Below are 18,803 nucleotides of genomic sequence, written 5' to 3' on the forward strand. Positions count from 1 at the left end.
ATTTATTCCTCGGATGGAGAAAGCTAGCACGAGGGGGCATGACTTTAAATTAATGGGGGGTAGCTACAGGACGGATGTCAGGGGTAGGTTCTTTACCCAGCGGGTGGTGAGGGATTGGAATGCCCTGCCTGCTGCAGTTGTAGATGCGTCTAGTTTGGGGGCGTTTAAGAGATCTCTGGATAGGTTTATGGACGAAAAGGGATTGGTATAGGCTAGTGGGTCATTGTTTTTGTAACTGGTCGGCGCAACATCGTGGGCCGAAGGGCCTGTTCTGCGCTGTAATGTTCTATGTTCTATGTTCTATGTTCTATTTAGCCAATGTGTGTATCTCAATGAATTGAGAAAGTGGTAAAGTGCTTATCTCGATGAGTTCAGCAAGTTGGAAAAAATCCACAATCTGTTCCAAAGTTTCTCTGAATATCTTCTAGCAGTGAATGAGATTTGCCTGATATTCTGCCAATAAGGGTATCTCAATGAGATGAGCAACTGGTAAAGTGCTTATCTCGCTGAGTTGAGCAATTTGGAAGAAATCCACAATAGGTTCCAAAGTTTCTCTGAAAACCATCGAGCAGTGAATGCCATTTGGCTGATATTCAGCCAATGTGTGTATCTCAATGAATTGAGAAAGTGGTAAAGTGCTTATCTCGATGAGTTCAGCAAGTTGGAAGAAATCCACAACCTGTACCAAAGTTTCTCTGAATATCTTCTAGCAGTGAATGAGATTTGGCTGATATTCTGCCAATGTGTGTATCTCAATGAAATCAGAAACTGGTCAAGTGCTTATCTCGATGAGTTCAGCAAGTTGGAAGAAATCCACAATCTGTTCCAAAGTTTCTCAGAATATCTTCTAGCAGTGAATGAGATTTGCCTGATATTCTGCCAATGTGTGTATCTCAATCAATTGAGAAACTGGTAAAGTGCTTATCTCGCTGAGTTCAGCAATTTGGAAGAAATCCACAATAGGTTCCAAAGTTTCTCTGAAAACCATCGAGCAGTGAATGCCATTTGGCTGATATTCAGCCAATGTGTGTATCTTAATGAATTGAGCAAGTGGTAAAGTGCTTGTCTCGATGCGTTCAGCAAGTTGGAAGAAATCCACAATCTGTTCCAAAGTTTCTCTGAATATCTTCTAGCAGTGAATGCGATTTGGCTGATATTCTGCCAATGTGTGTATCTCAATGAAATGAGAAAGTGGTAAAGTGTTTATCTCCAAACTTCAGGAAGTTGGAAGAAATCCGCAAACTGTTCCAAAGTTTCTCTGAATACCTATGAGCAGTGAATGCCATGTGGCTGATATTCTGCCCATGTGTGTATCTCAGTGAATTGAGAAAGTTGTAAAGTGCTCATCTCCATGAGTTCAGCAAGTTGGAAGAAATCCACAATAGGTTCCAAAGTTTCTCCGAATCACTTCGAGCAGTGAATGCCATTTGATAATATTCTGCGAATGTGTGTATCTCAATGAATTGAGAAAGTGGTAATGTCCATCTCTCGGTGAGTTCAGCAATTTGGAAGAAATGCTCTATCGGATCCAAAGTTTCTTTGAAAACCATCGAGCAGTGAATGCCATTTGGCTGATATTCTGCCAATGTATGTGTCTCAGTGAATTGAGAAAGTGGTAAAAAGCTTATCTCGCTGAGTTCAGCAATTTGGAAGAAATCCATAATAGGTTGCAAAGTTTCTCTGAAAACCATCGAGCAGTGAATGCCATTTGGCTGATATTCTGCCAATATGTGTATCTCAATGAATTGAGAAAGTGGTAAAGTGCTTATCTCGATGAGTTCAGCAAGTTGGAAGAAATCCACAATCTGTTCCAAAGTTTCTCTGAATATCTTCGAGCAGTGAATGCGATTTGCCTGATATTCCGCCAATGTGTGTATCTCAATGAATTGAGAAAGTGGTAAAGTGCTTATCTCGATGAGTTCAGCAAGTTGGAAGAAATCCACAATCTGTTCCAAAGTTTCTCTGAATATCTTCCAGCAGTGAATGCGATTTGGCTGATATTCTGCCAATGTGTGTATCTCAATCAAAAGAGAAACTGGTAAAGTGCTTATCTCGCTGAGTTCAGCAATTTGGAAGAAATCCACAATAGGTTGCAAAGTTTCTCTGAAAACCATCGAGCAGTGAATTCAATTTGACTGATATCCTGCCAATGTGTGTATCTCAATGAATTGCGAAAGTGGTAAAGTGCTTATCTCGATGAGCTCAGCAAGTTGGAAGGAATTCACAATCTGTTCCAAAGTTTCTCTGAATATCTTCTAGCAGTGAATGCAATTTGGCTGATATTCTGCCAATGTGTGTATCTCAATGAAATGAGAAAGTGGTAAAGTGTTTATCTCGATGACTTCAGGAAGTTGGAAGAAATCCACAATCTGTTCCAAATTTTCTCTGAATACCTTTGAGCAGTGAATGCCATTTGGCTGATATTCTGCCAATATGTGTATCTCAATGAATTGCGAAAGTGGTCAAGTGCTCATCTCGATGAGTTTAGCAAGTTGGAAAAAATCCACAATCTGTTCCAAAGTTTCTCTGAATATCTTCTAGCAGCGAATGCGATTTTGCTGATATTCAGCCAATGTGTGTATCTCAATGAATTGAGAAAGTGGTAATGTCCATCTCTCCATGCGTTCAGCAATTTGTAAGAAATGCTCAATCGGATCCAAAGTTTCTTTGAAAACCATCGAGAAGTGAATGCCATTTGGCTGATATTCTGCCAATAAGTGTATCTCAATGAGATGAGAAACTGGTAAAGTGCTTATCTCGCTGAGTTGAGCAATTTGGAAGAAATCCACAATAGGTTCCAAAGTTTCTCTGAAAACCATCGAGCAGTGAATGCCATTTGGCTGATATTCAGCCAATGTGTGTATCTCAATGAATTGAGAAAGTGGTAAAGTGCTTATCTCGATGAGTTCAGCAAGTTGGAAGAAATCCACAACCTGTTCCAAAGTTTCTCTGAATATCTTCTAGCAGTGAATGAGATTTGCCTGATATTCTGCCAATAAGTGTATCTCGATGAAATGAGAATCTGGTAATGTGCTTATCTCGCTGAGTTCATAATTTGGAAGACATCCACAATAGGATGCAAAGTTTCTCTGAAAAACATCGAGCAGTGAATGCCATTTGGCTGATATTCTGCCAATGTGTGTATCTCAATGAATTGAGAAAGTGGTAAAGTGCTTATCAGAATGAGTTCAGCAAGTTGGAAGAAATCCACAATCTGTTCCAAACTTTCTCTGAATATCTTCTAGCAGTGAATGCGATTTGGCTGATATTCTGCCAATGTGTGTATCTCAATGGTATGAGAAACTGGTAAAGTGCTTATCTCGCTGAGTTGAGCAATTTGGAAGAAATCCACAATAGGTTCCAAAGTTTCTCTGAAAACCATCGAGCAGTGAATGCCATTTGGCTGATATTCAGCCAATTTGTGTATCTCAATGAATGAGAAAGTGGTAAAGTGCTTATCTCGATGAGTTCAGCAAGTTGGAAGAAATCCACAACGTGTTCCAAAGTTTCTCTGAATATCTTCTAGCAGTGAATGAGATTTGGCTGATATTCTGCCAATGTGTGTATCTCAATGAAATCAGAAACTGGTCAAGTGCTTATCTCGATGAGTTCAGCAAGTTGGAAGAAATCCACAATCTGTTCCAAAGTTTCTCTGAATATCGTCTAGCAGTGAATGAGATTTGCCTGATATTCTGCCAATGTGTGTATCTCAATCAAATGAGAAACTGGTAAAGTGCTTATCTCGCTGAGTACAGCAATTTGGAAGAAATCCACAATAGGTTCCAAAGTTTCTCTGAAAACCATCGAGCAGTGAATGCCATTTGGCTGATATTCAGCCAATGTGTGTATCTCAATGAATTGAGAAAGTGGTAAAGTGCTTGTCTCGATGCGTTCAGCAAGTTGGAAGAAATCCACAATCTGTTCCAAAGTTTCTCTGAATATCTTCTAGCAGTGAATGCCATTTGGCTGATATTCTGCCAATGTGTGTATCTCAATGAAATGAGAAAGTGGTAAAGTGTTTATCTCCATGACTTCAGGAAGTTGGAAGAAATCCACAATCTGTTCCATATTTCTCTGAATACCTTTGAGAAGTGAATGCCATTTGGCTGACATTCTGCCAATGTGTGTATCTCAATGAATTGAGAAAATGGTCAAGTGCTCATCTCGATGAGTTCAGCAAGTTGGAAGAAATCCACAATCTGTTCCAAAGTTTCTCTGAATATCTTCTAGCAGTGAATGCGATTTGGCTGATATTCTGCCAATGTGTGTATCTCAATGAGATGAGAAACTGGTAAAGTGCTTACCTCGCTGAGTTGAGCAATTTGGAAGAAATCCACAATAGGTTGCAAAGTTTCTCTGAAAACCATCGAGCAGTGAATGCCATTTGGCTGATATTCAGCCAATGTGTGTATCTTAGTGAAGTGAGAAAGTGGTAAAGTGCTTATCTCGATGAGTTCAACAAGTTGGAAGAAATCCACAATCTGTTCCAAAGTTACTCTGAAAACCATCGAGCAGTGCATGCCATTAGGCTGATATTCCGCCAATGTGTGTATCTCAATGAATTGAGAAAGTGGTAAAGTGCTTATCTCGATGAGTTCAGCAAGTTGGAAGAAATCCACAATCTGTTCCAAAGTTTCTCTGAATATCTTCCAGCAGTGAATGCGATTTGGCTGATATTCTGCCAATGTGTGTATCTCAATGAAAAGAGAAACTGGTAAAGTGCTTATCTCGCTGAGTTCAGCAATTTGGAAGAAATCCACAATAGGTTGCAAAGTTTCTCTGAAAACCATCGAGCAGTGAATGCAATTTGACTGATATTCTGCCAATGTGTGTATCTCAATGAATTGCGAAAGTGGTAAAGTGCTTATCTCGATGAGTTCAGCAAGTTGGAAGGAATTCACAATCTGTTCCAAAGTTTCTCTGAATATCTTCTAGCAGTGAATGCAATTTGGCTGATATTCTGCCAATGTGTGTATCTCAATCAAATGAGAAAGTGGTAAAGTGTTTATCTCGATGACTTCAGGAAGTTGGAAGAAATCCACAATCTGTTCCAAATTTTCTCTGAATACCTTTGAGCAGTGAATGCCAATTGGCTGATATTCTGCCAATATGTGTATCTCAATGAATTGCGAAAGTGGTCAAGTGCTCATCTCGATGAGTTCAGCAAGTTGGAAGAAATCCACAATCTGTTCCAAAGTTTCTCTGAATATCTTCTAGCAGCGAATGCGATTTGGCTGATATTCAGCCAATGTGTGTATCTCAATGAATTGAGAAAGTGGTAATGTCCATCTCTCCATGCGTTCAGCAGTTTGGAAGAAATGCTCAATCGGATCCAAAGTTTCTCTGAAAACCATCGAGCAGTGAATGCCATTTGGCTGATATTCAGCCAATGTGTGTATCTCAATGAATTGAGAAAGTGGTAAAGTGCTTATCTCGATGAGTTCAGCAAGTTGGAAGAAATCCACAATCTGTTCCAAAGTTTCTCTGAATATCTTCTAGCAGTGAATGAGATTTGCCTGATATTCTGCCAATGTGTGTATCTCGATGAAATGAGAATCTGGTAAAGTGCTTATCTCGCTGAGTTCATAATTTCGAACACATCCACAATAGGTTGCAAAGTTTCTCTGAAAAACATCGAGCAGTGAATGCCATTTGGCTGATATTCTGCCAATGTGTGTATCTCAATGAATTGAGAAAGTGGTAAAGTGCTTATCTCGATGAGTTCAGCAAGTTGGAAGAAATCCACAATCTGTTCCAAAGTTTCTCTGAATATCTTCTAGCAGTGAATGCGATTTGGCTGATATTCTGCCAATGTGTGTATCTCAATGGTATGAGATACTGGTAAAGTGCTTATCTCGATGAGTTCAGCAAGTTGGAAGAAATCCACAATCTGTTCCAAAGTTTCTCTGAATATCTTCTAGCAGTGAATGAGATTTGCCAGATATTCTGCCAATGAGTGTATCTCAATCAAATGATAAACTGGTAAAGTGCTTATCTCGCTGAGTTCAGCAATTTGGAAGAAATCCACAATAGGTTCCAAAGTTTCTCTGAAAACCATCGAGCAGTGAATGCCGTTGGCTGATATTCAGCCAATGTGTGTATCTCAATGAATTGAGAAAGTGGTAAAGTGCTTGTCTCGATGCGTTCAGCAAGTTGGAAGAAATCCACAATCTGTTCCAAAGTTTCTCTGAATATCTTCTAGCAGTGAATGCGATTTGGCTGATATTCTGCCAATGTGTGTATCTCATGAAATGAGAAAGTGGTAAAGTGTTTATCTCGATGACTTCAGGAAGTTGGAAGAAATCCACAATCTGTTCCAAATTTTCTCTGAATACCTTTGAGCAGTGAATGCCATTTGGCTGATATTCTGCCAATATGTGTATCTCAATGAATTGCGAAAGTGGTCAAGTGCTCATCTCCATGAGTTCAGCAAGTTGGAAGAAATCCACAATCTGTTCCAAAGTTTCTCTGAATATCTTCTAGCAGCGAATGCGATTTGGCTGATATTCAGCCAATGTGTGTATCTCAATGAATTGAGAAAGTGGGAATGTCCATCTCTCCATGCGTTCAGCAATTTGGAAGACATGCTCAATCGGATCCAAAGTTTCTTTGAAAACCATCGAGCAGTGAATGCCATTTGGCTGATATTCTGCCAATGTGTGCATCTCAATGAGATGAGATAGTGGTAAAGTGCTTACCTCGCTGAGTTGAGCAATTTGGAAGTAATCCACAATAGGTTCCAAAGTTTATCTGAAAACCATCGAGCAGTGAATGCCATTTGGCTGATATTCAGCCAATGTGTGTATCTCAATGAATTGAGAAAGTGGTAAAGTGCTTATCTCGATGAGTTCAGCAAGTTGGAAGAAATCCACAATCTGTTCCAAAGTTTCTCTGAATATCTTCTAGCAGTGAATGAGATTTGCCTGATATTCTGCCAATGTGTGTATCTCGATGAAATGAGAATCTGGTAAAGTGCTTATCTCGCTGAGTTCATAATTTCGAAGACATCCACAATAGGTTGCAAAGTTTCTCTGAAAAACATCGAGCAGTGAATGCCATTTGGCTGATATTCTGCCAATGTGTGTATCTCAGTGAATTGAGAAAGTGGTAAAGTGCTTATCTCGATGAGTTCAGCAAGTTGGAAGAAATCCACAATCTGTTCCAAAGTTTCTCTGAAAACCATCGAGCAGTGAATGCCATTTGGCTGACATTCAGCCAATGTGTGTATCTCAATGAATTGAGAAAGTGGTAAAGTGCTTGTCTCGATGCGTTCAGCAAGTTGGAAGAAATCCACAATCTGTTCCAAAGTTTCTCTGAATATCTTCTAGCAGTGAATGAGATTTGCCTGATATTCTGCCAATGTGTGTATCTCAATCAAATGAGAAACTGGTAAAGTGCTTATCTCGCTGAGTTCAGCAATTTGGAAGAAATCCACAATAGGTTCCAAAGTTTCTCTGAAAACCATCGAGCAGTGAATGCCATTTGGCTGATATTCAGCCAATGTGTGTATCTCAATGAATTGAGAAAGTGGTAAAGTGCTTGTCTCGATGCGTTCAGCAAGTTGGAAGAAATCCACAATCTGTTCCAAAGTTTCTCTGAATATCTTCTAGCAGTGAATGCCATTTGGCTGATATTCTGCCAATGAGTGTATCTCAATGAAATGAGAAAGTGGTAAAGTGTTTATCTCCATGACTTCAGGAAGTTGGAAGAAATCCACAATCTGTTCCATATTTCTCTGAATACCTTTGAGAAGTGAATGCCATTTGGCTGATATTCTGCCAATGTGTGTATCTCAATGAATTGAGAAAATGGTCAAGTGCTCATCTCGATGAGTTCAGCAAGTTGGAAGAAATCCACAATCTGTTCCAAAGTTTCTCTGAATATCTTCTAGCAGTGAATGCGATTTGGCTGATATTCTGCCAATGTGTGTATCTCAATGAGATGAGAAACTGGTAAAGTGCTTACCTCGCTGAGTTGAGCAATTTGGAAGAAATCCACAATAGGTTGCAAAGTTTCTCTGAAAACCATCGAGCAGTGAATGCCATTTGGCTGATATTCAGCCAATGTGTGTATCTTAGTGAAGTGAGAAAGTGGTAAAGTGCTTATCTCGATGAGTTCAGCAAGTTGGAAGAAATCCACAATCTGTTCCAAAGTTTCTCTGAAAACCATCGAGCAGTGCATGCCATTAGGCTGATATTCCCCCAATGTGTGTATCTCAATGAATTGAGAAAGTGGTAAAGTGCTTATCTCGATGAGTTCAGCAAGTTGGAAGAAATCCACAGTCTGTTCCAAAGTTTCTCTGAATATCTTCCAGCAGTGAATGCGATTTGGCTGATATTCTGCCAATGTGTGTATCTCAATGAAGAGAGAAACTGGTAAAGTGCTTATCTCGCTGAGTTCAGCAATTTGGAAGAAATCCACAATAGGTTGCAAAGTTTCTCTGAAAACCATCGAGCAGTGAATGCAATTTGACTGATATTCTGCCAATGTGTGTATCTCAATGAATTGCGAAAGTGGTAAAGTGCTTATCTCGATGAGTTCAGCAAGTTGGAAGGAATTCACAATCTGTTCCAAAGTTTCTCTGAATATCTTCTAGCAGTGAATGCAATTTGGCTGATATTCTGCCAATGTGTGTATCTCAATGAAATGAGAAAGTGGTAAAGTGTTTATCTCGATGACTTCAGGAAGTTGGAAGAAATCCACAATCTGTTCCAAATTTTCTCTGAATACCTTTGAGCAGTGAATGCCATTTGGCTGATATTCTGCCAATATGTGTATCTCAATGAATTGCGAAAGTGGTCAAGTGCTCATCACGATGAGTTCAGCAAGTTGGAAGAAATCCACAATCTGTTCCAAAGTTTCTCTGAATATCTTCTAGCAGCGAATGCGATTTGGCTGATATCCAGCCAATGTGTGTATCTCAATGAATTGAGAAAGTGGTAATGTCCATCTCTCCATGCGTTCAGCAGTTTGGAAGAAATGCTCAATCGGATCCAAAGTTTCTCTGAAAACCATCGAGCAGTGAATGCCATTTGGCTGATATTCAGCCAATGTGTGTATCTCAATGAATTGAGAAAGTGGTAAAGTGCTTATCTCGATGAGTTTAGCAAGTTGGAAGAAATCCACAATCTGTTCCAAAGTTTCTCTGAATATCTTCTAGCAGTGAATGAGATTTGCCTGATATTCTGCCAATGTGTGTATCTCGATGAAATGAGAATCTGGTGAAGTGCTTATCTCGCTGAGTTCATAATTTCGAAGACATCCACAATAGGTTGCAAAGTTTCTCTGAAAAACATCGAGCAGTGAATGCCATTTGGCTGATATTCTGCCAATGTGTGTATCTCAGTGAATTGAGAAAGTGGTAAAGTGCTTATCTCGATGAGTTCAGCAAGTTGGAAGAAATCCACAATCTGTTCCAAAGTTTCTCTGAATATCTTCTAGCAGTGAATGAGATTTGCCTGATATTCTGCCAATAAGGGTATCTCAATGAGATGAGCAACTGGTAAAGTGCTTATCTCGCTGAGTTGAGCAATTTGGAAGAAATCCACAATAGGTTCCAAAGTTTCTCTGAAAACCATCGAGCAGTGAATGCCATTTGGCTGATATTCAGCCAATGTGTGTATCTCAATGAATTGAGAAAGTGGTAAAGTGCTTATCTCGATGAGTTCAGCAAGTTGGAAGGAATCCACAACCTGTTCCAAAGTTTCTCTGAATATCTTCTAGCAGTGAATGAGATTTGGCTGATATTCTGCCAATGTGTGTATCTCAATGAAATCAGAAACTGGTCAAGTGCTTATCTCGATGAGTTCAGCAAGTTGGAAGAAATCCACAATCTGTTCCAAAGTTTCTCAGAATATCTTCTAGCAGTGAATGAGATTTGCCTGATATTCTGCCAATGTGTGTATCTCAATCAATTCAGAAACTGGTAAAGTGCTTATCTCGCTGAGTTCAGCAATTTGGAAGAAATCCACAATAGGTTCCAAAGTTTCTCTGAAAACCATCGAGCAGTGAATGCCATTTGGCTGATATTCAGCCAATGTGTGTATCTTAATGAATTGAGCAAGTGGTAAAGTGCTTGTCTCGATGCGTTCAGCAAGTTGGAAGAAATCCACAATCTGTTCCAAAGTTTCTCTGAATATCTTCTAGCAGTGAATGCGATTTGGCTGATATTCTGCCAATGTGTGTATCTCAATGAAATGAGAAAGTGGTAAAGTGTTTATCTCCATGACTTCAGGAAGTTGGAAGAAATCCGCAAACTGTTCCAAAGTTTCTCTGAATACCTATGAGCAGTGAATGCCATGTGGCTGATATTCTGCCCATGTGTGTATCTCAGTGAATTGAGAAAGTTGTAAAGTGCTCATCTCCATGAGTTCAGCAAGTTGGAAGAAATCCACAATAGGTTCCAAAGTTTCTCCGAATCACTTCGAGCAGTGAATGCCATTTGATAATATTCTGCGAATGTGTGTATCTCAATGAATTGAGAAAGTGGTAATGTCCATCTCTCGGTGAGTTCAGCAATTTGGAAGAAATGCTCTATCGGATCCAAAGTTTCTTTGAAAACCATCGAGCAGTGAATGCCATTTGGCTGATATTCTGCCAATGTATGTGTCTCAGTGAATTGAGAAAGTGGTAAAAAGCTTATCACGCTGAGTTCAGCAATTTGGAAGAAATCCATAATAGGTTGCAAAGTTTCTCTGAAAACCATCGAGCAGTGAATGCCATTTGGCTGATATTCTGCCAATATGTGTATCTCAATGAATTGAGAAAGTGGTAAAGTGCTTATCTCGATGAGTTCAGCAAGTTGGAAGAAATCCACAATCTGTTCCAAAGTTTCTCTGAATATCTTCGAGCAGTGAATGCGATTTGCCTGATATTCCGCCAATGTGTGTATCTCAATGAATTGAGAAAGTGGTAAAGTGCTTATCTCGATGAGTTCAGCAAGTTGGAAGAAATCCACAATCTGTTCCAAAGTTTCTCTGAATATCTTCCAGCAGTGAATGCGATTTGGCTGATATTCTGCCAATGTGTGTATCTCAATGAAATGAGAAACTGGTAAAGTGCTTATCTCGCTGAGTTCAGCAATTTGGAAGAAATCCACAATAGGTTGCAAAGTTTCTCTGAAAACCATCGAGCAGTGAATACAATTTGACTGATATCCTGCCAATGTGTGTATCTCAATGAATTGCGAAAGTGGTAAAGTGCTTATCTCGATGAGCTCAGCAAGTTGGAAGGAATTCACAATCTGTTCCAAAGTTTCTCTGAATATCTTCTAGCAGTGAATGCAATTTGGCTGATATTCTGCCAATGTGTGTATCTCAATGAAATGAGAAAGTGGTAAAGTGTTTATCTCGATGACTTCAGGAAGTTGGAAGAAATCCACAATCTGTTCCAAATTTTCTCTGAATACCTTTGAGCAGTGAATGCCATTTGGCTGATATTCTGCCAATATGTGTATCTCAATGAATTGCGAAAGTGGTCAAGTGCTCATCTCGATGAGTTTAGCAAGTTGGAAAAAATCCACAATCTGTTCCAAAGTTTCTCTGAATATCTTCTAGCAGCGAATGCGATTTTGCTGATATTCAGCCAATGTGTGTATCTCAATGAATTGAGGAAGTGGTAATGTCCATCTCTCCATGCGTTCAGCAATTTGTAAGAAATGCTCAATCGGATCCAAAGTTTCTTTGAAAACCATCGAGAAGTGAATGCCATTTGGCTGATATTCTGCCAATAAGTGTATCTCAATGAGATGAGAAACTGGTAAAGTGCTTATCTCGCTGAGTTGAGCAATTTGGAAGAAATCCACAATAGGTTCCAAAGTTTCTCTGAAAACCATCGAGCAGTGAATGCCATTTGGCTGATATTCAGCCAATGTGTGTATCTCAATGAATTGAGAAAGTGGTAAAGTGCTTATCTCGATGAGTTCAGCAAGTTGGAAGAAATCCACAATCTGTTCCAAAGTTTCTCTGAATATCTTCTAGCAGTGAATGAGATTTGCCTGATATTCTGCCAATAAGGGTATCTCAATGAGATGAGCAACTGGTAAAGTGCTTATCTCGCTGAGTTGATCAATTTGGAAGAAATCCACAATAGGTTCCAAAGTTTCTCTGAAAACCATCGAGCAGTGAATGCCATTTGGCTGATATTCAGCCAATGTGTGTATCTCAATGAATTGAGAAAGTGGTAAAGTGCTTATCTCGATGAGTTCAGCAAGTTGGAAGAAATCCACAACCTGTTCCAAAGTTTCTCTGAATATCTTCTAGCAGTGAATGAGATTTGGCTGATATTCTGCCAATGTGTGTATCTCAATGAAATCAGAAACTGGTCAAGTGCTTATCTCGATGAGTTCAGCAAGTTGGAAGAAATCCACAATCTGTTCCAAAGTTTCTCAGAATATCTTCTAGCAGTGAATGAGATTTGCCTGATATTCTGCCAATGTGTGTATCTCAATCAATTGAGAAACTGGTAAAGTGCTTATCTCGCTGAGTTCAGCAATTTGGAAGAAATCCACAATAGGTTCCAAAGTTTCTCTGAAAACCATCGAGCAGTGAATGCCATTTGGCTGATATTCAGCCAATGTGTGTATCTTAATGAATTGAGCAAGTGGTAAAGTGCTTGTCTCGATGCGTTCAGCAAGTTGGAAGAAATCCACAATCTGTTCCAAAGTTTCTCTGAATATCTTCTAGCAGTGAATGCGATTTGGCTGATATTCTGCCAATGTGTGTATCTCAATGAAATGAGAAAGTGGTAAAGTGTTTATCTCCATGACTTCAGGAAGTTGGAAGAAATCCTCAAACTGTTCCAAAGTTTCTCTGAATACCTATGAGCAGTGAATGCCATGTGGCTGATATTCTGCCCATGTGTGTATCTCAGTGAATTGAGAAAGTTGTAAAGTGCTCATCTCCATGAGTTCAGCAAGTTGGAAGAAATCCACAATAGGTTCCAAAGTTTCTCCGAATAACTTCGAGCAGTGAATGCCATTTGATAATATTCTGCGAATGTGTGTATCTCAATGAATTGAGAAAGTGGTAATGTCCATCTCTCGGTGAGTTCAGCAATTTGGAAGAAATGCTCTATCGGATCCAAAGTTTCTTTGAAAACCATCGAGCAGTGAATGCCATTTGGCTGATATTCTGCCAATGTATGTATCTCAGTGAATTGAGAAAGTGGTAAAAAGCTTATCTCGCTGAGTTCAGCAATTTGGAAGAAATCCATAATAGGTTGCAAAGTTTCTCTGAAAACCATCGAGCAGTGAATGCCATTTGGCTGATATTCTGCCAATATGTGTATCTCAATGAATTGAGAAAGTGGTAAAGTGCTTATCTCGATGAGTTCAGCAAGTTGGAAGAAATCCACAATCTGTTCCAAAGTTTCTCTGAATATCTTCGAGCAGTGAATGCGATTTGCCTGATATTCCGCCAATGTGTGTATCTCAATGAATTGAGAAAGTGGTAAAGTGCTTATCTCGATGAGTTTAGCAAGTTGGAAGAAATCCACAATCTGTTCCAAAGTTTCTCTGAATATCTTCCAGCAGTGAATGCGATTTGGCTGATATTCTGCCAATGTGTGTATCTCAATGAATTGCGATAGTGGTAACGTGCTTATCTCGATGAGTTCAGCAAGTTGGAAGGAATTCACAATCTGTTCCAAAGTTTCTCTGAATATCTTCTAGCAGTGAATGCAATTTGGCTGATATTCTGCCAATGTGTGTATCTCAATGAAATGAGAAAGTGGTAAAGTGTTTATCTCGATGACTTCAGGAAGTTGGAAGAAATCCACAATCTGTTCCAAATTTTCTCTGAATACCTTTGAGCAGTGAATGCCATTTGGCTGATATTCTGCCAATATGTGTATCTCAATGAATTGCGAAAGTGGTCAAGTGCTCATCTCGATGAGTTCAGCAAGTTGGAAGAAATCCACAATCAGTTCCAAAGTTTCTCTGAATATCTTCTAGCAGCGAATGCGATTTGGCTGATATTCAGCCAATGTGTGTATCTCAATGAATTGAGAAAGTGGTAATGTCCATCTCTCCATGCGTTCAGCAGTTTGGAAGAAATGCTCAATCGGATCCAAAGTTTCTTTGAAAACCATCGAGCAGTGAATGCCATTTGGCTGATATTCTGCCAATGTGTGTATCTCAATGAGATGAGAAACTGGTAAAGTGGTTATCTCGGTGAGTTGAGCAATTTGGAAGAAATCCACAATAGGTTCCAAAGTTTCTCTGAAAACCATCGAGCAGTGAATGCCATTTGGCTTATATTCAGCCAATGTGTGTATCTCAGTGAAGTGAGAAAGTGGTAAAGTGCTTATCTCGATGAGTTCAGCAAGTTGGAAGAAATCCACAATAGGTTGCAAAGTTTCTCTGAAAACCATCGAGCAGTGCATGCCATTAGGCTGATATTCCGCCAATGTATGTATCTCAATGAATTGAGAAAGTGGTAAAGTGCTTATCTCGATGAGTTCAGCAAGTTGGAAGAAATCCACAATCTGTTCCAAAGTTTCTCTGAATATCTTCCAGCAGTGAATGCGATTTGGCTGATATTCTGCCAATGTGTGTATCTCAATGAAATGAGAAACTGGTAAAGTGCTTATCTCGCTGAGTTCAGCAATTTGGAAGAAATCCACAATAGGTTGCAAAGTTTCTCTGAAAACCATCGAGCAGTGAATACAATTTGACTGATATTCTGCCAAAGTGTGTATCTCAATGAATTGCGAAAGTGGTAAAGTGCTTATCTCGATGAGCTCAGCAAGTTGGAAGGAATTCACAATCTGTTCCAAAGTTTCTCTGAATATCTTCTAGCAGTGAATGCAATTTGGCTGATATTCTGCCAATGTGTGTATCTCAATGGTATGAGATACTGGTAAAGTGCTTATCTCGATGAGTGCAGCAAGTTGGAAGAAATCCACAATCGGTTCCAAAGTTTCTCTGAATATCTTCTAGCAGTGAATGCGATTTGGCTGATATTCTGCCAATGTGTGTATCTCAATGGTATGAGATACTGGTAAAGTGGTTATCTCGATGAGTTCAGCAAGTTGGAAGAAATCCACAATCTGTTCCAAAGTTTCTCTGAATATCTTCTAGCAGTGAATGAGATTTGCCTGATATTCTGCCAATGAGTGTATCTCAATCAAATGATAAACTGGTAAAGTGCTTATCTCGCTGAGTTCAGCAAGTTGGAAGAAATCCACAATAGGTTCCAAAGTTTCTCTGAAAACCATCGAGCAGTGAATGCCGTTGACTGATATTCAGCCAATGTGTGTATCTCAATGAATTGAGAAAGTGGTAAAGTGCTTGTCTCGATGCGTTCAGCAAGTTGGAAGAAATCCACAATCTGTTCCAAAGTTTCTCTGAATATCTTCTAGCAGTGAATGCGATTTGGCTGATATTCAGCCAATGTGTGTATCTCAATGAAATGAGAAAGTGGTAAAGTGTTTATCTCGATGACTTCAGGAAGTTGGAAGAAATCCACAATCTGTTCCAAATTTTCTCTGAATACCTTTGAGCAGTGAATGCCATTTGGCTGATATTCTGCCAATATGTGTATCTCAATGAATTGCGAAAGTGGTCAAGTGCTCATCTCCATGAGTTCAGCAAGTTGGATGAAATCCACAATCTGTTCCAAAGTTTCTCTGAATATCTTCTAGCAGCGAATGCGATTTGGCTGATATTCTGCGAATGTGTGTATCTCAATGAATTGAGAAAGTGGTAATGTCCATCTCTCGGGGAGTTCAGCAATTTGGAAGAAATGCTCTATCGGATCCAAAGTTTCTTTGAAAACCATCGAGCAGTGAATGCCATTTGGCTGATATTCTGCAAATGTATGTATCTCAGTGAATTGAGAAAGTGGTAAAAAGCTTATCTCGCTGAGTTCAGCAATTTGGAAGAAATCCATAATAGGTTGCAAAGTTTCTCTGAAAACCATCGAGCAGTGAATGCCATTTGGCTGATATTCTGCCAATATGTGTATCTCAATGAATTGAGAAAGTGGTAAAGTGCTTATCTCGATGAGTTCAGCAAGTTGGAAGAAATCCACAATCTGTTCCAAAGTTTCTCTGAATATCTTCGAGCAGTGAATGCGATTTGCCTGATATTCTGCCAATGTGTGTATCTCAGTGAATTGAGAAAGTTGTAAAGTGCTTATCTCGATGAGGACAGCAAGTTGGAAGAAATCCACAATCTGTTCCAAAGTTTCTCTGAATATCTTCTCGCAGTGAATGCAATTAGGCTGATATTCTGCCAATGTGTGTATCTCAATGAAATGAGAAAGTGGTAAAGTGTTTACCTCCATCACTTCAGGAAGTTGGAAGTAATCCACAATCTGGTCCAAATTTTCTCTGAATACCTTTGAGAAGTGAATGCCATTTGGCTGATATTCTGCCAATGTGTGTATCTCAATGAATGGAGAAAATGGTCAAGTGCTCATCTCGATGACTTCAGCTAGTTGGAAGAAATCCACAATCTGTTCCAAAGTTTCTCTGAATATCTTCTAGCAGTGAATGCGATTTGGCTGATATTCTGCCAATGTGTGTATCTCAATGAGATGTGAAACTGGTAAAGTGCTTACCTCGCTGAGTTGAGCAATTTGGAAGAAATCCACAATAGGTTGCAAAGTTTCTCTGAAAACCATCGAGCAGTGAATGCCATTTGGCTGATATTCAGCCAATGTGTGTATCTCAGTGAAGTGAAAAAGTGGTAAAGTGCTTATCTCGATGAGTTCAGCAAGTTGGAAGAAACCCACAATAGGTTGCAAAGATTCTCTGAAAACCATCGAGCAGTGCATGCCATTAGGCTGATATTCCGCCAATGTGTGTATCTCAATGAATTGAGAAAGTGGTAAAGTGCTTATCTCGATGAGTTCAGCAAGTTGGAAGAAATCCACAATCTGTTCCAAAGTTTCTCTGAATATCTTCCAGCAGTGAATGCGATTTGGCTGATATTCTGCCAATGTGTGTATCTCAATGAAATGAGAAACTGGTAAAGTGCTTATCTCGCTGAGTTCAGCAATTTGGAAGAAATCCACAATAGGTTGCAAAGTTTCTCTGAAAACCATCGAGCAGTGAATGCAATTTGACTGTTATTCTGCCAATGTGTGTATCTCAATGAATTGCGAAAGTGGTAAAGTGCTTATCTCGATGAGTTCAGCAAGTTGGAAGGAATTCACAATCTGTTCCAAATTTTCTCTGAATATCTTCTAGCAGTGAATGCAATTTGGCAGATATTCTGCCAATGTGTGTATCTCAATGAAATGAGAAAGTGGTAAAGTGTTTATCTCGATGACTTCAGGAAGTTGGAAGAAACCCACAATCTGTTCCAAATTTTCTCTGAATACCTTTGAGCAGTGAATGCCATTTGGCTGATATTTTGCCAATATGTGTATCTCAATGAATTGCGAAAGTGGTCAAGTGCTCATCTCGATGAGTTCAGCAAGTTGGAAGAAATCCACAATCTGTTCCAAAGTTTCTCTGAATATCTTCTAGCAGCGAATGCGATTTTGCTGATATTCAGCCAATGTGTGTATCTCAATGAATTGAGAAAGTGGTAATGTCCATCTCTCCATGCGTTCAGCAATTTGGAAGAAATGCTCAATCGGATCCAAAGTTTCTTTGAAAACCATCGAGCAGTGAAAGTGCTTATCTCGATGAGTTCAGCAAGTTGGAAGAAATCCACAATCTGTTCCAAAGTTTCTCTGAATATCTTCTAGCAGTGAATGAGATTTGCCTGATATTCGGCCAATAAGTGTATCTCAATGAGATGAGCAACTGGTAAAGTGCTTATCTCGCTGAGTTGAGCAATTTGGAAGAAATTCACAATAGGTTCCAAAGTTTCACTGAAAACCATCGAGCAGTGAATGCCATTTGGCTGATATTCAGCCAATGTGTGTATCTCAATGAATTGAGAAAGTGGTAAAGTGCTTATCTCGATGAGTTCAGCAAGTTGGAAGAAATCCACAACCTGTTCCAAAGTTTCTCTGAATGTCTTCTAGCAGTGAATGAGATTTGGCTGATATTCTGCCAATGTGTGTATCTCAATGAAATCAGAAACTGGTAAAGTGCTTATCTCGATGAGTTCAGCAAGTTGGAAGAAATCCACAATCTGTTCCAAAGTTTCTCTGAATATCTTCTAGCAGTGAATGCAATTTGGCTGATATTCTGCCAATGTGTGTATCTCAATGAAATGAGAAAGTGGTAAAGTGTTTATCTCGATGACTTCAGGAAGTTGGAAGAAATCCACAATCTGTTCCAAATTTTCTCTGAATACCTTTGAGCAGTGAATGCCATTTGGCTGATATTCTGCCAATATGTGTATCTCAATGAATTGCGAAAGTGGTCAAGTGCTCATCTCGATGAGTTCAGCAAGTTGGAAGAAATCCACAATCTGTTCCAAAGTTTCTCTGAATATCTTCTAGCAGCGAATGCGATTTGGCTGATATTCAGCCAATGTGTGTATCTCAATGAATTGAGAAAGTGGTAATGTCCATCTCTCCATGCGTTCAGCAATTTGGAAGAAATGCTCAATCGGATCCAAAGTTTCTTTGAAAACCATCGAGCAGTGAATGCCATTTGGCTGATATTCTGCCAATAAGTGTATCTCAATGAATTGAGTAAGTGGTAAAGTGCTTATCTCGCTGAGTTGAGCAATTTGGAAGAAATCCACAATAGGTTCCAAAGTTTCTCTGAAAACCATCGAGCAGTGAATGCCATTATGCTGATATTCAGCCAATGTGTGTATCTCAATGAATTGAGTAAGTGGTAAAGTGCTTATCTCGATGAGTTCAGCAAGTTGGAAGAAATCCACAATCTGTTCC

The sequence above is a fragment of the Carcharhinus amblyrhynchos genome, chromosome 11 (assembly GCF_965287045.1).
Source record: "Carcharhinus amblyrhynchos chromosome 11, sCarAmb.v2.hapA, whole genome shotgun sequence".
In the NCBI taxonomy this organism is placed as follows: Eukaryota; Metazoa; Chordata; class Chondrichthyes; order Carcharhiniformes; family Carcharhinidae; genus Carcharhinus; species Carcharhinus amblyrhynchos.